The 25,655-nt window shown below is 41.6% G+C and overlaps 1 protein-coding gene across 1 annotated transcript in view; it reads right to left on the bottom strand.

The window, feature by feature from the left end:
- nbeab (neurobeachin b) overlaps window positions 1–25,655 on the bottom strand; it is a gene marked incomplete at its 5' end in the record, with an annotated part of 383,543 nt that overhangs the window by 284,072 nt on the left and 73,816 nt on the right. The gene's annotated exons all lie outside the window — the stretch shown is intronic.

Raw genomic sequence — 25,655 nt, 5'->3', positions numbered from 1 at the left:
TGAAATTGGTCATCTCAAGAAGAACACGGTTTGTAGTGGGATGACTGACAACACATAAGTGGAGCTGGTGGGCATCAAACCAGGCAGGTGGAAAATAGGCTTGGATACCCAGGGAAATATTACATGTGATTGACCGGCAATAGCCATGCACGGTCAAAAAAAACATTTACTTAGCAGGGATGGAGGTGGGTGGTCCATTGGCGTTTGTGAGATTTTTTAAATTCTGGGTTCAGAGAGACAGAATGTTGTTGTTAAGAAAGTGAGTTTGTGTTACACTAACAGACAGTATGTTTGCATAGCAGCTACAGTTCTCACTGCCTATGTGTATCCCTCTCCTATCTCTGACTGATCAAGCTCTGGTCTGACGTTATACAAAACCAAAACCATTGGCTAATAATTGCCGACGCAAAGATATTTCTCACATAAGCATATATGCTTATGTTTCTTCGACAAGTGTGCAAGGACTGACAGACACAGATCTCCACATATGGCATTATCAGTTGGATCACTGCTGCAAACATGAGCGGCCAAAAGGGCCGGGAACCTCTAGTTTGTACAAGCCGTGAAACGTTGGTGGGACCTGTTCCGCAGAACTGTGCTAACATAGCAATACATTTCAACAGCAAGAACTTTATTCTGGACCTCCTCTAAAGCCCCTTTTCCACAGGCCCAACTCCACACCACTCCACACCACACCACCCACTTGTGCCAGGTTTTCCACTACAAAGACCTGGGTAGAGTGGTGTGAAAGTGGTACTAAACGGGGTACTAAAAAGTATCCACTCTAAAGTAGGTCTGAGCTAGGCCAAACAGGGCCAAACACATCATAATGACTGATCACTCACTGGCTTTTCATTTAGACCACCAGGATATAGTTGTAATACATGATAATAGATTCTACTGTGTTATAACCACTAATCTATTATAGTGTATTATAATTATCATAGTAATACATTAATACTTTATAATGTATTATAATCACAGTTATAATCCATTATAGTGCATTATAATTAGGATAGTTAAAAGGGTCAATTTGTTTCTTAGCGATAGGGGTACTTTTGTGTAATGGAAAATGTAGATATTTTTATGTGGTGCGGTGTGGTGTGGTGTAGTGTGGTGTGGTGTGGTGCTAAAACTGCAGTCGAAAAGGGGCTTAAGGCATCCATTCCCCAAGCTTGGAATTTAGCCAGAAAGCCAGAAGCCATCTTCATCAGTAAGCTCAGAGAAAAGAGGCAGTACTCAGTGAACCAGTAACAATGGTATCATGGAACCTCATGTCTTAACTCATGTCTGAGAGGGGGAGTAATATGCAGTGAGCTGGTTCAGTGACCAAGCTTTGCAGGCAACTCTCATAAAGCCACAGCATGCTGTAACAAGCCCTTTGTCTAAATATAGCAGCCTACGGTAGATAGATAGATAGATAGATACCTTTATTATCCCAAGGGGGAAAATCAGTTGCCCAGAGGCAGCACAGCAGTATAAGGTTATTTACAAAGTATGAAGAAGATAAAAGAAAAAAACAAGAACAGAGTACAGAGTACAGAGTACAGTAAGTACAGTAAGAGCAAGGTACAACAAGAAAGGGAACAAATAATATATATAACTAGAAAAACTGTTCCTTCGAAACAGTGTGGGCTCGCTTCCAACCCAAAACAATAATAGTAAAAGTGTCAAGTTCCCAGGCAATGCTCTCTTTAATTTTACTGACGTAAAATGGTAATGCAAATACAATGTAGACAAGCAGTGTTATTACATGAACTTAAAGGACCAGGTCACCTTTGGGACAACCAGATCTTATTTTATTGTTGTGTGGGGACACGATCAACACAATGTTGAGTTATTCTTTGTGTTCAATCTGTGTTTTTAGATATTTTAGTATTTCAGTATGCTACAACTGGTCATATGATGCATTTTGCATCATATGATGCATGAGATGATGCAATATCATGCTACAAAGCATCATATGACCAGTTGTAGCATGCTGAAATACTAAAATATCTAAAAACACAGATTGAACACAAGAAATTACAGGATTGTGTTGATCGTGTCCCACACAACAATAAAATAAGATCTGGTTGTCCCAGAGGTGACCTGGTCCTTTAACGGTATGGACAATTAAATCAAAATAAAATTAAAATATAATGTGGACGGGTAACCAACAACAAAAGTTCGAGACCAGTAGAGTGTGTGTGTGTGTGTGTGTGTGTGTGTGTGTGTGTGTGTGTGTGTGTGTGTGTGTGTGTGTGTGTGTGTGTGTGTGTGTGTGTGTGTCTCCTAGGGGTCCCTGAACTACACTTTGCAAACCACATCAAAGTAATAGTACGCAGATGGTCCTAATATTGACAAGCTTTTTAAAAACAGCAGATCTACAAGATCACAACATGTCGCAATGTCACATTGTAGATCAGCTTCTTACAATTAGACAAAGTATTAAGTGATTCATCTACCGTATGTTTTGTATTAATAATAAAATCTGCAAAGTAACAAGTAACTAAAGCTGCCAAATGCAATTGCAGTGGAGTATAAGTAACAAAAGTGTAAAGTAAAAGTTGGTATACAGTACGGGACATGCTGATCCAAATGCATATGGGATATACTAGGATTCAAATGCAGACAGGCTGAAATTCATGGCTTTTAAAGTGTTTGGGGTGTGGTTTTGCCAGGTGGGTCCACTTCGGTTGATCGTCTGATTTGGAAACGCATTGGTTGTGATATCTCCCTGACAACCACACAGAGTGTCCCTGCGGGTTCTAGGATATACTGTAAATCCCATCGCCCGGGAACCTTATTCTTTTTAAGTTAAATTTCTAAAACACTACAAAACATGTGTCAAAGACAAATACAAGCAAACGTCTCCACAGTAACACAGTAACAGTTGTTTGTGTGTCAGTGTGTGTGTATGCGTGTGTGTGTGTGTGCGTGTGTGCGTGCGTGCGTGCGTGTTAATAATTATTATTATTATTAATAATAAAATCTGCAAAATAAAAAGTAACTGAAGCTGTCAAATGCTGTATTTATAGTAGAGTATAAGTAACAAAAATGGAAATTAGAGTAAAAGTACCTAAAAATTGTACTGTAGGTACAAGTACTTGTTTGTATATACTTGAGTAAATGTACTTGGTTACTTTGCAGCACCACTAGCCTTACATTAAGACGTCTCTGCCGAGACTTTCGCATTGTCACTGCAGGGCCGACTTATGTAAGGCTACATCACCACAGAACAGCCAATGACAGCCAAGCCTTTAATCACAGCTGTGTCAATCAGTAGAGTGGAGAGGGACATTTATTTATAGTTTTAACTATAACTATAGTTTTATACATCACACAGCTTAGACATTTGGATCAAATCAGAAAGCAGACCTGTGTGAACACATTGATATAAATAGCATATCTGAAGTGTGAATATTGCAGCCACAGCGACTTAATATAAACATGGGTCCCTTTCCCCTGTCTCACTCTCTCCCCACTCAGTAAACCCATTGGAAATGCATTGGATGCTTAAAGTTAAACATTTTTATTTTTTTATAATTAAACTACAAAACATTTCAAAACCAAAAGTACAAGCACACGTGTCCTCAGTAAGCTGAACACATAAAAATTTGAATGGTGTTTAAAGGTGTAAGCGTTTAGGAGATGAATCGCGCCAAAGTTTTGAGGAGATACTGACTGACTATAAATAATGAAGATAACATACGTGTGCTCGCCTTCCAGGCGAGCCCACAACTAGAAGCAGTGCTCTTCCGAGCACAGGTCTCCACCAGGCCGTGCGTCCTGGTGGTGCTACTGTATAATAGGCCAATGTAAAAAGGGTGGCATATGTTCTTCACCTTAGATCTTTCATGGCAATCGGACGCTGCATGCATGATTTCAAGCATTGTGTTCCAAAAATGTGTTTTGCTAAAGTCTACCTGCTGGTGGCGCTATAACAGGACAATGTTAAAAAGGTAGCATTTGTTCCTTGACCTAGTGGGAATATGTGTGGCAAATGTCACGGTAATCGCAAGCTGTGTTGATGATTTGAGGCATTTTGTTCAAAAACGGAGCAATCCTGCAAACTTTGGAAGCTAATATTAGCCAATCAGGATGGAATGTGAAATATCAGACGGATCGGACTTGATCACATGACTATAGAGATACTGTGTACCGATTTGCATGATTTTTGGATAAAATCTCAAGGAGTAATATCCAAAAATGTGTTTTACATAAGTCGGCCCAAAGGTGGCGCTATAAAAGGCTGATGTGAAAAATGCAGGGCAAAGGTTTATCCTTAGCCTCTAGGGAGTGCGCTTACAAAGTTTGAAACTGATCGGTGGAGTTGGAGAACCACAAATCGGGCTGTTATAGCGCCACCACGAGGCTGATTAAAAAAAAATTAAGTGGCATTTCTTCCTCGGCCTAGTGGGAACGTGTGTGCGCGATTTCATGATAATTGCACTTTGCGTTTGTGATTTGAGGCATTTTGTTCAAACCGGCTCAATCCCACAAACTTTGGAAGCCAATCTTAGCCAATCAGGATGGAATATGCAAAATCGCACAGATCCGTGTCGATCACATGACTGTCGAGATATTGCCTACCGATTTGTAGGATTTTTGGACAAAATCTGTAAGAGTAGTGCACAGAAATGTGTTTAGCAAACATCGGCCACTAGTTGGCGCTAGAAAAGGCCCATTTGAAAAATTTAGGGCAGAGGTTCTAGATTGGCATCCAGGGAATGTGTGTGCTCACTTTGGCAGCGACCGGGCCAACGGCGACTGAGATTTGGCGCTCACAACTGCGAGGACGCACGGACGGACGGACGCACGGACGGACGCACGGACGGACACACGGACGGAGGGGAAAACATACTCTCCCTCAGCCTTCGGCTGGTGGAGACAAATATATATACATAAAGTGTCCTAAAGCACAACTATCAATATAATACAGTGCCCAAATCAAAGTGACCATAACAGTCAATGCTAGTTAGTGCAACAAGTATCTCTACATCATGTCAAACACAAGCAGAAATACTAAAAAAAAACTACTAACACAACCTAATAGTGCAGTGACCAAAGTCAGAGCGATAAAAACAACTAGTAAAAGAAAAAACAAGAAAGGGTGATGCCGCAAGACGCACAAGAGCACCCTCCCTGGAAGGTCCTTGGAGGTCAGAGTCAGTGCAGATATAGTTCCAGTAAAGAAAAAAAGGTACGTTAAATGGAATGCAAAATGCTTCTGGACACTTCTACAGGGTGCCCAAAAGGTAGATTGTGATCTACCAGTACAGTAGATGACAAAGGCTGTGCAAGTAGACCACATGACAACCCGTCCCTAAACAAAACAAAAAAAAAAAAATTAAACCTTTAAAACTTTTAAGGTGGGGTGCCTGCTGGCCTACTGGTCCAGGTGCATACCACATAGGCCCTGATGCATGACAGCGTGTTGCGGGTTCAAGTCCCGGTCCCTACGACCTTTGCTGCGTGTCACTCCCCATCTCTCTCCTCATTTCCTGTCAGTCTACTGTCCTATCAATAAAGGCATAAAAGCCCCAAAACAACTCTTTAAAAAAAACTCTTTTAACTCATTGAGTGCCTATCCCGAATTAGTTCGGGATATATGATCGTATCACAGGGTGCCTATCCCGAACAAGTTCGGGATATAAAAAAAAAAAAAAAAAAAAAAAAAAAAAATTTTTTTTTTTTTTTGAAAAAAATTTTTTTGAATTTTTTTTTTTTTTTTTTGGACCCCATCAAATCTGGTGAACATGATTTCAATCGCGATTTTGCATGTTCCACCCCCATACAACCCCATCTAACATACAGGGCAGCCATTTTTGTTTACATTACATGTAAAACATAAGGGCGATTATCTCAAGAATGCCTGAACGGATTTCCAATCGGATTTCTTTGTTTGAAAGCTGTGAACAAACTGCACAAATCCACTCTGGATTGCATTGGATTTTTCAGAGCTCATTCTTCTCTGTTTTTTTCCCATGCATGAGGTGTGCAAGGTTTAATCATGGCTAAGTTGACGAAAATAAGGCTTCTAAAATGCTTGGTAGCCAATAGCTAACTTCAAGCTAACTTCATCCTCTTCCTGTACATGCAGTCATGCACAAAGGAAAGTGTTCAGGCAAGTCATGGCTGCAGGGCTTCTGCATATACCAGCATATCTCTATGGGATTTTCTCTGGCCACTGGGCGCCCTCTAGTGGTGAAAGGGGTGGCACTAAATGAGTTAAGGTGACTTGATTGACATTAACACATTGACCGCCATTTTAACATACCTCCGTACTCCCACCTGCCATTCGTCTCCATAGACTTCCATGTAATTGGGTGTGCACGGATCATGCACACCCATGCCTAGATAATGCACCACGTGTGTCCACATTGCTCACAGCTTTCAAACAAAAAAATCCGAATGGAAATCCGTTCAGGCATTCATGAGATAACAGCCACTATGTTTAACAAAGATGGCTGCCAAAATGGATGCCATGCTTGAAAGATGGGGTTGCTATGGGGGTTAAACATGCTATTTCGCGATTGCTATCATGCCTACTCCATTTTTGGGGGTCAAAATTTTTTTTTGAAAAAAATTTTTTTTGATTTTTTTTTTTTTTTTTTAATTCTCGGGACTATCGGGCCTGGCGGGGAAAGACATTGGAATAATCTCGGGACTATCGGGCCTGGCAGGGAATGAGTTAAGAAGGGCCCGTCAGCTCACTTATACATTAGGCAAACCCACAATGTAATACTTTGTTTACAAGAGTGTAAGGCACAAACGTCATTAGCATTACAAAGTTAAAACCTACCAATTAAAAATGTTACGCCTATTTCCCATTCCAAGTGAGTTTGACTTAATTTATATGTAACGCCAGCACCGCTATTCCAAAGCCCCCTCAGGTAAATGTTCAAAGTATTTTTCAGCAATGGGATAATACGTTTTTGGGTTGGTAGATCTTGTTGAGCTGGTCATTTTAAAAGTAGTTCTCAAGTAAAAAATGTGTGGGCACTGGCACTCCTGTTCTACAGCCTCTCATTATGGGCAGATTCCTCACTGCAGACCACCATCAGTACGAGGCAGTCCCCCTCTCCTACACAGTAAAATTGGTGTTCATTTAAAATGCGGCCGGGGGTCTGGGCCGCTGGAGCAGCGGTCCAGGCGCCAAGGCTCAGTGTTCCTGACAATGTGTTGCAGGTTCGAGGCCTCGATCCCGATGGCCTTTGCTGCATGTCCCCCCCCCCCCACATCTCTCCCACATTCCTGCTGTCGATCCATATCAATAAAGATCAATACAAAATACGCCCAGGGTCCTTTGGGACAGATTTTAGTACACTCTCAGAGTCAAATTAACACGGAGGATTTTACTGTGTCCTGTATATGGCCACTGTCCCACCATAAAAAGCCAACTTGACATTTATTTTTCACCTAACTACGATGAACTAAAAACTTTGACGCTTCAGCGTTTTCTCAGGTAAAGCACATGGTTTCCAATTACATTTTCTGCAAAGGCAGAAAAACTGATTGGGTGGTTAAGTCTCGTTATTGGTTGAATGACACTTTTGCTTACACAGCTGGAAAATCAAATAAAAAGTACATCTGTTGTGAGGAGACATTCTAGTTTTTTTAATAATATCCCATAATTTTCGATGAAATCAAAGTAAAATGTCAAATTGCAAAAAAGCAGCATTCATATATGTACGTAGCCCTACTGTATATATGTATATCAGGGATACTCAAACTTCTGAACCTGTGGGCCACAAAAATGTCAAGGGGCCACGGGCCAGTTGATAAATATACATTACTTGATAACTTCTCTCTTTTATTTGCTTTATTTCCACATACAGTATATAACTTAAGACAAGTGCAATGTATTCTGTCAACAACACAATTTGTAATCAAAATTATTTGCTACATTTTCTCTCTTTTTAATAATTCTGTGCAATTAGCATATTCCACACAAACACTAAAACAAACTGAAGTACATTTGTCTGCTATTTGTCTGGATTGATATCTGTCTGCCTGCTATCAAGTGGGATAACGTTAAAGTACAATATCACCATTTCACACTCTGAATGGCTCTTTTTGTAATGACAGCCATAACAAACTCACAAGTTAGGAAATAATGGATTCAGAGCCATGCACTTTCATTCCCAAGGGCTGGCAACCCTAGCCCTCTTCAAAACTCTTGCCGCGTTGGGACTTGTTCAAAATACTACGTATATTGACAAACACCAGATGGAAATAAAATGTGTTTAATGTGATGGTCCACTTGTTTTGTGACAGCATCGGAATGTTACTAAGAAAGCTTTCACATATTGGAACAATAGGAGTATATGTATAGATATTTTTGTTGACTCGTGTGGACCTGGATATTTTTCTATATGGATATACGAAAATGTGAGATTAGAAAAAGATCCATATTCGTACAGCCATGCTTTCAGAGAGGATGGACATATCAACAGAATCACTCAGACTGCAGCTCTGTGATCTGCAATCTCCAGTATGCTCACCCACTTAATTACTGTGATAAAAAATAACCTCAACCTACAGCACTTGAGTCATTAGGCAACTCTTGTCCGGGTGAATTGAAGAGAGTTATTGAAGACACATTTTACAAAATGAGTGATTACTTCCTGAACAGGCACAGCCTCTGCATGAATATATTTCTAAATACTGAAACTATAGACTTGATTATCTAAATGTAATGATATCATCAAAATGATAGCCAAAAAAGAAAGAAAAAAAATTGACAGGCAAAATCCTCAACAGCAACACCCACAGGAAAAAAGTATCAGACAGGTACAACAGGTACTCTGACAAAGCCCCTAACAGCGTTAACACTATGTCTCAGAAATATCGGTCTGATTGGTGGTGCGACGTGTGAAGGCTGCACAGCAGCCCGAACCCTTAGTTTATCATAAAGGCAAAAGTGAAGCTGTGGTTTAGTTTAAACATAATGGATGATAACTTCATAGCCTTAAAGGAGCTATAGTCAACTTTTTCTTGAAAAACGGATGCTAAAATTAAAATAACGTTTCGAAAATATTTTGTAAAAAAATAAGCTTCATACATGTGTTTCTATTCAAAAATGACCACCAAAAGTGTAAAATAATGATAAAATAATCATTTTGGCCATTGTCGGGCTGACACTTTGTTTACATCCTAGTCTAACACTATCAAAGAATAGACTAGAATGTAAACAAAGTGTCAGCCTGACTAGGGGTGGGCGATACTGGCAAAAAGCATTATCACGATATGCTTCATGCAGTATCACGATACACGATATTATCACGATACTGTTTTATATGGAGCCAGAACAGTCTCATAATTCACAAATGCGTACCTCCAGTTTTGTAATTTTTGAAATTTTGTGTTTCCACATTTTGAACTCACATGCCCAGATTTGAAACTCACAAGGTCAGATTCTTGTGTATTTTGTATCTGTGATTTGTATCTGTGTTTTGTATTTGTGTTTTGTATCTGTGATTTGTATTTGTGATTTGTATTTGTGTTTTGTATTTGTGATTTGTATCTGTGATTTGTATCTGTGATTTGTATTATTATTTGTTATTTGCATCTCTGATTTTTATCTGTGATTCAAATCCACAAAATACAAATCCACAAAACACAAATCACAGATGGGTGGGTGACGTGACGTAGCGTTTTCGCTGTCCTCGGTGTCAAACATGTATAAATAAAAAATATATTTGTCAAAAACCTTCTGAATATTGTGCAGGACATTAAGCTTTATGTGAACTTACTCAAGATTAAAACATTTCATTCCTCATTTCTTCAGAATCTTCAACCAAACATGGTAAATGTCATCTGGTGTGACTGTCCCGACCTTGTTTCTCAAAGTGGGAACTTGAATAAAACTAAGAAAAAGAATTGCTAAAATTCATTTAAAAATGAATTTAGGCAAAAAAAATGTCTATTTGTGAGCCTATATCTTTTCAAAGTCCAAGCATAATGTTTTCAGTCATTTCTGATCAAAAAGATTTTGTCCCCCAAACCAAAATCATCTGGTCTGACACTAGTTTGGAAAAATTAAACAGGCAATAATTTGGACACCTACTGGGCTAGAGAGGTCCTTCTTCTGTAAGGCTATTCAGCACTCCCAGCACAACTGCAAGACAGGTGTCTGAGGTGAGTTATGATTTTAACATTTTCATGAAATGCCATCTTGTTGAAACTTTGACAAGTGTGGCACTTCTGGATGTCATCTGGTGTGACACCTTTTTCATTAATAAAGCAAAAGTTATTTGAAACTTTGGTCATAATTACATGTAAATCTAGGTTGTTTTGTTATAGCTAGCATGTTGTTAGCATGCTAATGTGTACCTGGTAGCCTCAAGGTAGTCCTAAATGCAGAAAACGTCATCTGGTGTGACACTTCGTCATCTGGTGTGACATATCTGCTTGTCACGCCAGATGACTTGATTGTCACACCAGATGATATATACTGTATTTTCCTACAGACATAACAATAAATAACAAGTCCCATGTTTCTTTTGTCCATTTAAAACATTTTAACATGTTTAAAACAACGTTTTAAACATTTTTACATAATTTAATTTAGCTTCATTCGGTGATACAGCAAATTCATCAGACAGAGCAGAAACCCCTTCACAGAAACCTAAACCTTATATTGTGGTAACACTTTTCAGTGAGTATAACATACTTGGCAAACTTGAGGACTTGCTAGTAATTACATTTTACTACTAAAAACAATCTACCTGACAAATAAATTACATTTAAATGTCTCCTCCTGAAGGTCTTCTACTCAGGTGCTGGACACAAGTGCATCTATTGGAGAGGCCCAAGCTGAGGATTCAGACACCTCCTCAGATGAATACACACAAGGACAGTTTGTCATAATCAAATATGAGGGAAAGCCATATGTGGGGCAGATTGTTACCATTAATAAGGAGGGGCTAGAGATAAACTGCATGAATCAACTTGGAAAAATGAAAAATGGTTTTGTCTGGCCAAAGGGGCGAGACTGCATTTTCTACAAAGAGCAGGAAGTTGTCTGTGGCATAGCAGAACCGCAACAGGGCAAACAGTTTGCTACCCTCACCAAATGTGACTGGCTGATGTACAATACAGTCTAAATGTCTATACCCTCACCAAATGTGACTGGCTGATGTACAATGCAGTCTAAATGTCTATCTAATCTAATCTAATACTTTTGTACTTTCACTCACTGGACTGGACAATGAGGTAAGGTAGGACCTGAGACAAACATAGCGAAAATAGCTGATCTACAAGCTCTCAACGCATTGTGCTGCGAGAGCTTGTAGATCAGCTATTTTCGGAGTTGCACAACCCAGCACTCTTTAGCTAGTGGAGATGTGGTGTAACGACATGATTCGTAAATAAATTTGTTCAACTCAAAATGCTGTGTTCAAGTTCAGGAGACTTCGGAAAAAAGTAATACACCTGAATGCTGAGTTGTTTCCAATAATTGGTGTTAATAAAATGTTGCCTTGGCTCCCAGTGTGGCTATGCACCTTATTGTCTCTTTAAGATCCTTCTGCCGTGGGCCGGCAGAAGACTTAGGTGTGCGTAGCATTCCTGTGCACATCCTCATCATCCATCTACTACTACAATTCTTTGTTATCCTATGTTAAGGCCCAACAATACTATCCTGTTCAGAAATATTAAGGCCATGTTATTTAATGTTAAAGCAATTTTACTGTTGCTGTTTTTCCTGGGTAATTGTTTAATCAATCAGTAAAGTTCAGTACTCACTAATAGGTAGGTTAAAACACAGTTTGCTTTGACACATGAAGATATGGTCATCTGGTGTGACACTAAGTCATCTGGTGTGACATTCCAAATAGTGAGAAATCATACCTTTATTAATGATGAAACCGAAAAAATTTGTATGGTTTACATAGAAAATAGTATCAGGAAGAGTCACAAATATTTGTGTAATTTTAAAGAAAGTTTTTGTCAGAATAAAATTAAAATATGTTGAAAGATCGACAACATGGGCCTCACACAGAGTGTTGATTATGAAAAAAATATACAGATTCAATTAATTTTCACAAAACTATAGTGGATCACAGGTTAGTTATGATAAAGGACTTTGATAAAGTGAGTAACTTAAGAAAGGTGTACTCCATTTTCATTTTATGAACAATTATTGTCATGTCACACCAGATGACGGTTTTAGGCACAAGTACAACAAACTGCTCAATAAAGTCTGATTCCAATAAAATATCTAAAAACAAAATGTGTTTCCATAAAGTTGAGAGTGAGTAGAACAAAAGTAAATAATTTTTATGCCTGCTATTTAAAGTTTTTTAAAAAACATGTTTTTTGGGGCGTCACGTCACTGACCCTTCTACAAATCACAGATACAAATCACAAATACAAAACACAAACACAAAACACAGATACAAATCACAGATACAAATTACAAATACAAAACACAAATACAAATCACAAATACAAATCACAGATACAAAACACAAATACAAATCACAAATACAAAACACAGACACAAAACACAGACACAAAACACAGATACAAATCACAAATACAAAACACAAACACAAAACACAAATACAAATCACAAATACACATCATATAAATCCACAGATCATGCACGTCTGCTGTGAGGATTTTTTTTCCGCCACTAGGGGGAGCTGTTTTGCAGTGGATCTGTTTTACAGTGGATCTGTTTTGCAGTGACTTTATGAGACTCAGTCTGACGGTTGAGTGACAGGCCTCCCAGACCCAGTTGTTGCCATGTCTGCTTATTATAAGCGACTTTATTATTACCATTATTATTATTAATATTAATAGTAATTCTTCATCTCCAGAGGCGAGGGGCCGGCGGCCGACCGAGGGGCCTCTGGAGTCGGGGTCTGACCACCCGGGGACCCCCTGGAGCCCTGGGGACCCCCAGCGGACCCCCTGCTATCTAGTCCCATGTATTTAAAAAATGTTCGGCTCTACAATGGTTTCAATGGGAGGGCCGACATTTCTTTGGGGAAATCCGGGACTTAACCCGCACGGACACCCTCCAGGGGGCCCAGGGACCCCCGCAAAATTATAGCGCCGCCACTGCAGCGCACATAAACTTCCATAACTCGGGCTAGGAGCGACCGTTCGAGACGGGACCGGTACCCACACGTCCGGCTCGGGGCCCCGGAGCCGGCCGTGCCACTGCGCCGCCTGGCGGCCGACGCCAAACAGGAAGTGCCTCTATATCTCATGAACCGTTTGTCGTACAGACGCGTGGGTGGCCTCATATTACTTGATTAAGAGTCCTTGACCTTAATTGGTGCAACAGGAAGTGCCCTTCGCCAAACAGGAAGTGCCTCTATATCTCATGAACCGTTTGCCGTACAGACGCGTGGGTTGCGTCATATGAATTGATTAGGAGTCCTTGACCTTAATTGGTGCAACAGGAAGTGCCCTTCGCCAAACAGGAAGTGCCTCTATATCTCATGAACCGTTTGTCGTACAGACGCGTGGGTGGCCTCATATTACTTGATTAGGAGTCCTTGACCTTAATTGGTGCAACAGGAAGTGCCCTTCGCCAAACAGGAAGTGTCTCTGTATCTCATGAACCGTTTGTCGTACAGACGCGTGGGTGGCCTCATATTACTTGATTAGGAGTCCTTGACCTTAATTGGTGCAACAGGAAGTGCCCTTCGCCAAACAGGAAGTGCCTCTGTATCTCATGAACCGTTTGTCGTACAGACGCGTGGGTGGCCTCATATTACTTGATTAGGAGTCCTTGACCTTAATTGGTGCAACAGGAAGTTCCCTTCGCCAAACAGGAAGTGCCTCTGTATCTCATGAACCGTTTGTCGTACAGACGCGTGGGTGGCCTCATATTACTTGATTAGGAGTCCTTGACCTTAATTGGTGCAACAGGAAGTTCCCTTCGCCAAACAGGAAGTGCCTCTGTATCTCATGAACCGTTTGTCGTACAGACGCGTGGGTGGCCTCATATTACTTGATTAGGAGTCCTTGACCTTAATTGGTGCAACAGGAAGTGCCCTTCGCCAAACAGGAAGTGCCTCTATATCTCATGAACTGTTTGTCGTACAGACGCGTGGGTGGCCTCATATTACTGGATTAAGAGTCCTTAACCTTAATTGGTGTTTCCTTCGTCAAACAGGAAGTGCCCTTTGCCAAACAGAAAGTACCTCTATACCTCATGAACCGTTTGTCGTACACGTGTGGGTGGTGTCATATGACTTGATTAAGAGTCCTTCAGCAATGATGACCGGGCCCTCGCAGCTCTACCCACGTCAAAAGGGGCAGCAGCCATCAGAAGAGATGCAGGGCTAGTTAAACCAATTAAGCTGAAGGACTCTTAATCAAGTCATATGACACCACCCAAACATGTATGACAAACGGTTCATGAGATATAGAGGTACTTCCTGTTTTGCAAAGGGCACTTCCTGTTGCACCAATTAATGTCAAGGACTCCTAATCAAGTAATATGAGGCCACCCACGCGTCTGTACGACAAACGTTTCATGAGATATAGAGGCACTTCCTGTTTGGCGAAGGGCACTTCCTGTTGCACCAATTAAGGTCAAGGACTCTTAATCAAGTAATATGAGGCCACCCACGCGTCTGTACGACAAACGGTTCATGAGATACAGAGGCACTTCCTGTTCGGCGAAGGGCACTTCCTGTTGCACCAATTAAGGTCAAGGACTCCTAATCAAGTAATATGAGGCCACCCACGCGTCTGTACGACAAACGGTTCATGAGATACAGAGGCACTTCCTTTTTGGCGAAGGGCACTTCCTGTTGCACCAATTAAGGTCAAGGACTCCTAATCAAGTAATATGAGGCCACCCACGCGTCTGTACGACAAACGGTTCATGAGATATAGAGGCACTTCCTGTTTGGCGAAGGGCACTTCCTGTTGCACCAATTAAGGTCAAGGACTCCTAATCAAGTCATATGACGCAACCCACGCGTCTGTACGGCAAACGGTTCATGAGATATAGAGGCACTTCCTGTTTGGCGAAGGGCACTTCCTGTTGCACCAATTAAGGTCAAGGACTCTTAATCAAGTCATATGACGCCACCCACGCGTCTGTACGACAAACGGTTCATGAGATATAGAGGCACTTCCTGTTTGGCGTCGGCCGCCAGGCGGCGCAGTGGCACGGCCGGCTCCGGGGCCCCGAGCCGGACGTGTGGGTACCGGTCCCGTCTCGAACGGTCGCTCCTAGCCCGAGTTATGGAAGTTTATGTGCGCTGCAGTGGCGGCGCTATAATTTTGCGGGGGTCCCTGGGCCCCCTGGAGGGTGTCCGTGCGGGTTAAGTCCCGGATTTCCCCAAAGAAATGTCGGCCCTCCCATTGAAACCATTGTAGAGCCGAACATTTTTTAAATACATGGGACTAGATAGCAGGGGGTCCGCTGGGGGTCCCCAGGGCTCCAGGGGGTCCCCGGGTGGTCAGACCCCGACTCCAGAGGCCCCTCGGTCGGCCGCCGGCCCCTCGCCTCTGGAGATGAAGAATTACTATTAATATTAATAATAATAATGGTAATAATAAAGTCGCTTATAATAAGCAGACATGGCAACAACTGGGTCTGGGAGGCCTGTCACTCAACCGTCAGACTGAGTCTCATAAAGTCACTGCAAAACAGATCCACTGTAAAACAGATCCACTGCAAAACAGCTCCCCCTAGTGGCGGAAAAAAAATCCTCACAGCAGACGTGCATGATCTGTGGATTTATATGATGTGTATTTGTGATTTGTATTTGTGTTTTGTGTTTGTGTTTTGTATTTGTGATTTGTATCTGTGTTTTGTGTCTGTGTTTTGTGTCTGTGTTTTGTATTTGTGATTTGTATTTGTGTTTTGTATCTGTGATTTGTATTTGTGATTTGTATTTGTGTTTTGTATTTGTAATTTGTATCTGTGATTTGTATCTGTGTTTTGTGTTTGTGTTTTGTATTTGTGATTTGTATCTGTGATTTGTATCTGTGATTTGTGTTTTGTGGATTTGTATTTTGTGGATTTGAATCACAGATAAAAATCAGAGATGCAAATAACAAATAATAATACAAATCACAGATACAAATCACAGATACAAATCACAAATACAAAATACAAATACAAATCACAAATACAAATCACAGATACAAAACACAAATACAAAACACAGATACAAATCACAGATACAAAATACACAAGAATCTGACCTTGTGAGTTTCAAATCTGGGCATGTGAGTTCAAAATGTGGAAACACAAAATTTCAAAAATTACAAAACTGGAGGTACGCATTTGTGAATTATGAGACTGTTCTGGCTCCATAGTTTTATGCGAGTTTTTAGGTTTATTATGATTATTAGACCCACACAGATATTCTATAGATAATCTATTCATTTTTATGCTGCAGATAGAAAGATAGATAGCCTAATCTATGATTTTTTAATGATAACATTCAGATTTTTGATTAAACAATTATCATTTTTTACCTCAAAATATTTACTAGTTGGTGTGATGATGGTTCAGGTCATTCAAATGGGTCCCAGAAATGTTTTATGGGTTCCCTTAAAATGTTTTTTTGAGTGTTGTGAGCTTGTAGATCGGCTATTTTCAAAACAATTTGGCGGGACCTCTCTGGGGGTCTCGACCCACAGGTTGACAACAACCCATGCCTTACCATTGAAACTTCAGGGAAAACAAATTACCTTATGACCAACCAAAGTCAGGAGGTTTGTTATAATACAAGCTTTCTTTTTAGAGAATTACTCACTCATTATCATCCTAGCTTTTAGCTTTTCTACTAACAATAATGGCATGGTTTTATAACTAAGCCAATTATGTAATAGACGCAAAATAGACGCTACGATTTCACCGCGAGACGCGACGACACACGCATGCATCAATGGTGAAAACATAACAAACAAAGCACTTTACAAATCGCAGCAAAAAGCTACTTGTTTGTAGTTAATAAAAACAGAAGCATGGATTTACAAGGTGATCTAAATCATCTCATCAATACTGCCAGAGTGGAGACTCCAGCACAGCTTTGCAAGCAGTGAGATGGCTGATAGCGATAGCAGGACGGATAAGTACAGTAGTTTGCGTCCTGTTAGTTTAATGCATCCATTATGAAAAATATGCTCCAAAGAATGCAGGCCAAGCTGCATCCCTGCTTTACAAAGTCCCGTGAAAGTGAAACTAAATCGTGGGCCAGTGTGCCGTGCTGCTCGGTGCTCCTCAGCTCCTGCACACAACTCAGTCAGTGCTGTAGACACTCTGTAGCCTGTCTGCGTGCTGCCCGGGGGAGGGGCCGTGAAAGCAGGGGACAGATCCCCAAGCTATACGACACGTTGAGCCGCGACACGTTATAGCTTGTAGATCTGTTCTTTTTGGCGAATTACACCACCGTACTATAGAAGTATAAATTAAGCAATCGAGCTGCGACTCATGGAACGTGCACTCGCTGTATATCCAGATTCCAGAGCCTTTTCTAAATGACTGTTTGTATCACGAGAGAAACGATATTCTGAAATGGCCTATCGTGGCAAAGCTGTATCGCCGAGACGATAATTATCGTCATATCGCACACCCCTAAGCCTGACAAAAAAGTTGACTATAGCTCCTTTAAAATCTATACACATTCTATAGACGGGTTTCTGGTCCACGTCACACTGATGGGTCGGTACCAAAATTAGCCAATAAATAGAAACCATGCAGCGCTCGGGCAGCGCTCCCCAAAACAACAGGTTTGGGGATTGGTGGGAATTGATTACATGATACATTCAGCTGTGCATTTAGTCTCAATGTTTGTAAACAAGAAACCGGTCTATAACCACAGTGGTTTTAATCGTAGCTCACATACAACCACAGCAGCTCAGCTCACAACGGCCTACTGGACTGATAAGTAAATGAAATGTAATCTAAAATGTAAAAACTGCTTAATGATCTTACTGAAGAAGATAAACTCCTCAATCCCTGTTCAACTCCATGGGGAAGCCTGTAATTTCCAGAAAGCAGTGAGAGACGGAGCATAAATAAGATAAATGTCACAGCGCTTATTGCCTGTGGCTGGGGGCCCACCATATGGGAGAGCATATCAAACCCCTGGAGCCAAAGTATGTTGTTTTCCCATCGCCAAGCTCAAGCTCAACTAAATGATGAGCATCAAACAATGAAGGACTTAGACTGGAGTCTCCCTCAGGGTCTGTGACCAGAGGAGAAGTCTCAGTTAAAGCTCTGCCTGGTGGGTGACAAAGTAGTCTGTCAAAATGTCAAGTGTCAGCTTAAGCATTTATCAAACTCTGCATGGCGGCACCAATTTATAAGCATTAGCTAATATAGGAAATAAATGTTAATTTCCACCAATATAAGAATGCAAATGTACTAAATCCTTTAGTGGAACTGCCTGTAATTCAACATCAAAGTCATGTGAAATAAAACGCAGGCACACGCACGCACACCCTCACACGCGTGCACATGCACGCAAGATGAGAAAGCACTTTGTAGCAGAGAGGCGCAAGTTCAGTTGCCAACATTTCATACAACATACCGTCCGTATCCATGCATAGGTTCTAATGAGGGTTTTACAGGCTCAAGTTAAGCTGACCTATTTAATTATTTCCTGGAGAGGCTCCATATAAAGAGGAAATCATACCTGCAGCATTACCTAATGATATCATTTCAATTAAGGATATCTTAATATAATAGCACTGGCACTGCACATCATTGAAAGACATACAGAGGCTCAATGGAGCTGTATAGGCAAATGATTTGCAAACGGAAAGGTCTTAAAAGTGGTATTCCATAATAGTATTAATACCACTTTATTATGATAAAGGCTTTGCTCAAATTCAACACTCAATTCTGATTTATCAATCAAAGAAATGTGCTGTATGCAATTTCTGCATACACTAGACAGCTGTGTTGTACCTCGACAGTCCTAATCACGTAATCCAATGGATTACCCTTTTATCGGAAGCTATACGTTAATAATAACTTTGAAATCAATATTTAAATTAATATTAAAGGATTGATTTCCATCATAAGAAGTATCCAAGCGTACGTAGTGTAATAAGCCGTCAGGTTGATGCATCACCATGTCAAGGCTTACAGTATTGGCAATAATGCCCAGCATGTAGTATAATAATGTACTGTATTATCCCCTACTTACATACTTCCACTTTAATCAGTCAGTTGAAGTAATCAATCCTGTGTGCATGGTTACCATACAGCTGTGATTGACAACTCCCTTGATGATAGGAGACTTAAGAGGGGTGGCCTCAACATTTACAATCCAGAAGGAAAATGAGATTAGCGTTAGTGTATTTAGGAGGGTATTAATATATCCATATACATTAATCTGATGTTCACTCAACACCCACAGGCCAGTTTGAGAGAATGACTGGATGTTCCCAAGAATCCAGTAGAGCTTGGTCAGTGGTTATCGCGCGCGCGCACACACACACGCACGCACACGCACACGCACACACACACACACACACACACACACACACACACACACACACACACACACACACACACACACACACTACGGTCGTAGCAAGGTGTTCATTACAAACTCACAACTGCTGCTTGTCAGACCAGACTGGGGCCCTTTGTCACTATGGTGACATTCAGCAGCTACTCTATACTGTAGACTAGAGACGGTTTCCAAGGCAAGCTTACAGTGGCCAGTAAATTGGGTGATAATAAATAGAACTGATGTCCTATTTACAAAGACTGATGGTGAGGGTGAGCACTGCACTGAAGGTGTCTCTGGGGTGCACATGGATACGGAGAGAAAAATAGTCTTCCCATTATTTCTACAGTAGATGCATAATAAACCAAGTGAAATGGCTTTCCACCACATGCTAGCAAGAATTGTAATGTCACAGCCATTTTTTGTTTTTGTCTTTTTGTTAAAGTGTTAAGTAATAAGAGACCAAAATAAATAAAGAATTTAGTTTGAACACAGCCAGAGAAATAACATCATGCAATAATCAAGTGGCTAAAACATCCATAACTTTCTTAAAACTTTAATATATTAAACTAATGCTTCTCAAATTGATTTAGAAACAACAACAACAAAGTCGATGAAACCAAAAACTAATATGCAACCAAAAATGAAGACTAGGATAATTCACAGAAATTGGAAATTGGAAACTTATAATGTAATGTGTATCTGTGATCTGGAAGTAAAACACCAAGCCAAAACCAGAGATCAACTGCAAAAGCCATGTGTAAAAATAGAGCCGCTCTGAGTTCAATTAACACTGATGATTTGACTGTGCGCATGGCTGCGTGCGCCGTGTGGCGTATCAGCCGCTGATGCAGCCGGGCCAGAGGTTGGATAACAAGGGCAACAACGAATGCATGCCAAGGCAATCATTTATCACTGACCCATAGCCTTATATATTACCAAGACTAGAGCCCCTGTTTGTTTTTAGATGTTGTGATTTTGTTTTCCTTCACATGAAAGTTCAGCGAGTGGTGGTACTTTCTTTTAGTTTTTTTACCGCCAGGCATCCATGCCTATGTGGAAATACCTAAGTGGTATGCGCCTGGACCAGTAGGCCAGTGGGCTCCCCATGTGGTGGTACTTTCTGATTGGTTACCTGTTACCCAATTGTAACGCCTACTTGTGCCACAAGGGAATGAGTGACACTTCAGGGTTGTAGCAATAGCACCTATAAGGCACCAAAGTGTGATCTGGGCTAGTTATCTACTAGGTTCGACTGCTGGAGCTGTGGGAAATGCTTAAATGAGACGCAGACACCAAGGGGTTAAATTGTAAATGATTGCCGGCAGTTATATTGAAAAACAAACAAACAAACATGTAAACATACAATGGGGGGAAATACGAAACAGTTGGATCCAACACAAGTAGTAGCAATTGCTTGGCCACTTTCACTTTTCAAGTTCAGTCTATATCTAATTGGGTGCACCCTTCTAAACTTGACCTCAAAGTTCTCCTTTAACCTTCAAATCAAGTTCAAGTTGTTTCAAATCAAATAATCAAAATGGACAATTACATTCTGTAAACATCAACCACCACAAGGTAAGTAATATACCACTCAGTCATGTGACCCAATTCAACGGGATGGTAAGGTAAGGTAAGTGTAGTGTAGTATCAGTATATATGTATTCAGAGTTCAGACTCAGAGTTCCATGGTTACCGCGAAGGTTACGATGTCAGTGTATATGTGAGTTCCAGGTGGGAATCAAAGTACCAATACTGTACGTATCAGAGTTCAAAGTTCCAGGGTGAGTATGTGTATGTGTGTGTGCGTGTGAGGGGAAGAGAGGGGGAATTGGGGCTACTGCAGCTGAGAGTGGGGGAGTTGCAGAGGTAGGCCTACCACACCGCAGAGTGCAGTAGGATCTGTCCAGTGGTCAGAGTATTTTGGAATACTCGCTCGGTCTCTAGATCCTGGTTGGGAAGCTCGCCATCAATCGGAATGGTCACTGGAAAGAAATCCAATCCAACACAAAAAACCTGACCTGTCACCAGACAGGGTCAGAGGAATCCCATCAGTATCATAGTATATCTACTGTCTGTGCTTTTAAAGTTTTTAACCATGAAATAGCATTACATGAACTTTTCTTTTTAAATTAAAATAATAAATGAAATACTGTATGCAACACCTTGTGCATTTTAAAATCTTTGTACATACTCTTTTTTTACAACAATGTATTTTAAACAAAAAGCATCTTCACATGAATTCAGTACTCTCTTGTACAGTACTCTTGCATGGCATGGCAAAATGGATTACTTCCATTTTGTAATCAATAGTTCAAAACATAAACTCCATGTGTAAACCATTACTCTTCAGAGTGTTCACAAGTAACTCAAAAGTGCAAAAAGGAACAAAACATCATCCCTTCATTTGAAAAGAATAACAGTCTCACCGATTCTGTGAAACAGGCTGGGCACAAACACAGTAATGGCTGCCCCAGTGACTCCACAAGTGGGTTCTATAAATCAAACAATTCAACACATCAAAACCAAAGTAATTTCCACTTAATTGTTACTCTTAAATGAAACCATAACAGTGGGATAGTTACCTTGCTTCTCAATGGTATATGTTCATAAAAGTATTAAAGAATTCAACACTTGTCTCTGTGCTGTGTGCACTGTGTGCACCTCTCATCTGCTCTGTGAGTGAATGAGTTTTTCTCTGTCTGAACCTACACAGGTGTACTGGCTCAGCTTGATTAGAGAACTGACTAGCTGAGTCTTTGATCAGTGCAGGCCTGCAGGTCACTCTGTCTCTGCTAATTAGTGATCATTAGCCCATTTACAATGTTTCTGCACCACACAGTGGCCAGGTATGAGACTGCATTACCAAAACACAATAATTGTAGGAACAATTATTAGGCAAAAACACACATCTACAACAACTGCATGGTGTGTGTCGATAGGTGTGAATATAATCCGTAACCCACTATACAATGTGTGTTACACCCTCCCCTCTTGACGATATGCACGTCCCTGTGCATTCAGATGATGACGTTTGCATGGAACTTGCAAATGCCTCACTCAGGCCTTGGAAGAGGGAGTTCACGACAAACAATAAGGGATTTCCCAAACTAGAATATTGAAGTCTCTCAGGCATCTCGCGTGGTCTCAGAGAGCGACGGAGAGAGGTATCAGTATCTTGGGGTGGTTCATTCTGTGTCTCTACTGAACTGGACGGCTCAGGTGTAGTTTCTTCTTTTTCAGATGTGTCCTCTTCTTGCACATCTGACAACACTGGGGAAGGCTCATTTACATTGAGGGACGCTTCCTCAGGTGGTTGCAGACATGTGTCCGGAGGGGTCTCTTCTTCTGGACAGGTCCCATTGCCAATGTCCTCCAAGACATTTTCAGGTAAGGGGTCTGGTCCAGTTGAATCGTCACATTCGGATGAGTTCTCATCAGGTAAGTTGACATGTTCGGGTAGGTTTTCCATTACAGGTTCATCATATTCAGGTAGGTTTCCATCTGTGTCCTCTTCAGGAGATTCAACTGCTGGAGGAGCAGGAACATCAGGAGATGACACATCACGTTCACGTGATTGGTTGTTCACACAAGGAGGATTTCTCAACTTGTGAGTATCTTGGACTGCGAAGAATATGTCAGGTTCTTGGGCCTGAACAGGATATACAACCCTGGTAGGTAGACTCTCTGAGTCAGATTCCTCTTCCTCTTCACTTTCAACATCAGGATTCTGTCTTGTCCTTGGTTTCCTGACAGCAGGTTTACTGACAGGTTCATCCATAGCAGTAGTGGACAGAAAGCCACAAGGGAGCAACAGGTCACGATGCAAGGTACGTACAGGTCGATCTTTACCCTCAGGCTTGACCGTGTAGACCGGCATCTCTCCAGCTTTCTTGATGACAACATAGACATCATCCTCCCACCTGTTTGCTAGTTTGTGCTTTCCACGCAGCTTCACATTACGGACAAGAACTCTATCACCCACATCCAGGGTTGACTCTGTGACTCGTTTATCAAAACGTGTCTTGTTGCGGTCAGCATTCTTCTGGGCGTTAGAGGTTGCAATCCTGTAACTCTCTTCCAAACGGCTCTTTAAGTCACTGACATACTGGGAATGAGACTTTCCACTGGCATTGGTCGGTAAACCAAAAGCTAAGTCGATCGGAAGCCTTGGTTGTCTCCCAAACATTAATTCGTAAGGAGAGAATCCTGTCACCTCGTTTTTTGTGCAATTGTAAGCATGTACAAGAGGTTTGACAAAGTCTTTCCAGTGCTGTTTATCCTGTTGACTTAGTGTTCCAAGCATTTGGAGGAGAGTACGGTTGAATCTCTCAACCGGGTTCCCTCTGGGATGGTAAGGTGTAGTCCGCACCTTCTTCATGCCCGTAAGTTCACAGAGTTCTTTTATGGTCTTAGACTCGAAATCAGGACCTTGATCACTATGTAAACGCTCAGGAAAACCATAATGAACAATTAGGTTCTCCCACAGACTCTTTGCTACAGTACGCGCTCGCTGGTTTGGAGTCGGTATCGCTACCGCGTACTTAGTGAAGTGGTCTGTGATGACTAATATATCTTTGGTGTTGGACCGGTCTGGTTCCAAGGACAGGTAGTCCATACACACCAGTTCAAGAGGTCTACTGGTCTTTATGTTCATTAGTGGAGCGGCTCTCTCAGGGAGGGACTTGCGAAGAACGCAACGCTCACAAGTTCTGATCATATTTTCAATGGCCATGTACATTTTCGGCCAGTAAAATCTGGCTCTCACCAGATCCACTGTCCGCTCGACTCCCATGTGACCCATGTCGTTGTGGAGGCTCTTAAGTGCTATTGGTCTCAGCTCCACAGGAAGCACTAGCTGGAAGATGATATCGGGTCCATCTTGCCTCCTTCGATACAGGACTCCATTCCGCAGCTCCAGGCGGTTCAGCTCACGTAGCAGTAAGGGAAGTTCTGGAAGTTCTTCCCTGAGACTGGTAGGTGGAGTTTGACCAGTTTCAATCTGAACAATCACCTCATTGATTGCAGGATCCAATCTCTGCTTCTCTCTCAGCTCATCCTCCGTAAGAGAGGGAATTAGAGGGAAACCGTCAACTTGTTCATCCTGGAAGCTGTCTGGAATGGCTGTAGAATGATGAGCAAGGGACTCAACTAGAGCTACCCCAGGGCAAGGGATTTCGGCATCGTTGCCTTCAGTAACGGTGACAGTATGCCGGTCACATATGGCCTGGACCACATCTTGAGGTACAGCGTGTGAATGTTCGGTATCACTTAGGTGATAATCAGTGAATTTCTGGATTCTTTCACTCTCCTTTCGTGATGTCGGGTCATCCTCCAGGGTGTCGTGAGGGCGACGAGACAGTGCGTCGGCATCGAGGTTTTGCTTGCCAGCTCTGTACTGGAGTTGGAAGGAATAGGTGGAGAGGGCAGACAGCCACCTGTAACTCGTTGCATCGAGTTTGGCCGATGTTAGGACATAAGTCATGGGGTTGCTGTCAGTTACCACCGTGAAATCTGTACCATATAAGTAATCAGCAAATTTATCAGTGACTGCCCACTTGAGGGCCAAGAATTCAAGCTTATGCGCAGGGTACTTGGTTTCACTTTTTGAAAGTCCTCGGCTTGCGAAAGCTATGACTCTTGGTTGGCCATCCTGGACTTGGTACAATGCAGCCCCCAAGCCAACTGTGCTGGCATCAGTATGGAGGATGTAAGGAAGCTGAGAGTCTGCAAAGCCCAAGACTGGAGCTGATATCAGTTTTTGGATTATCAGATCAAAGGCTTCCTGGCAACGGGGTGTCCACCTTTGACCAAAGGACTCCTTTGGGTTGTGGTACTCTGAGCTTGAGCCTTTGTCGAGTTTCTTTCTTCCCTTTCCGATCGGTGGATATCCAGAGGTTAGCTCGTTAAGAGGCTTGACGATATTGGAGTACCCCTTTATGTACCTTCTGTAATATCCAGCGAACCCTAGAAAAGAACGAAGTTCCTTCAGGTTGGTAGGGACAGGCCACGTCGTTAAGGCCATGATCTTCTCTGAGTCCGTTTCCACACCGAGCTCCGAGACTATATGTCCAAGGTATTTCACTGAGGTCTGGAAAAATTTACATTTTTCTGGAGCCAGCTTCAATCCATATTCCTTCAGTCGCTGAAGCACATGCTTCAGGCGCTTCTCATGTTCTTCCAAAGATGATGAGAAAATGATCAGGTCATCAATGA

Source organism: Nannobrachium achirus, assembly GCF_963921795.1.
Source record: "Nannobrachium achirus genome assembly, chromosome: 8".
Taxonomy (NCBI): Eukaryota; Metazoa; Chordata; class Actinopteri; order Myctophiformes; family Myctophidae; genus Nannobrachium; species Nannobrachium achirus.
This window is presented reverse-complemented; position numbering and strand designations above follow the sequence as displayed.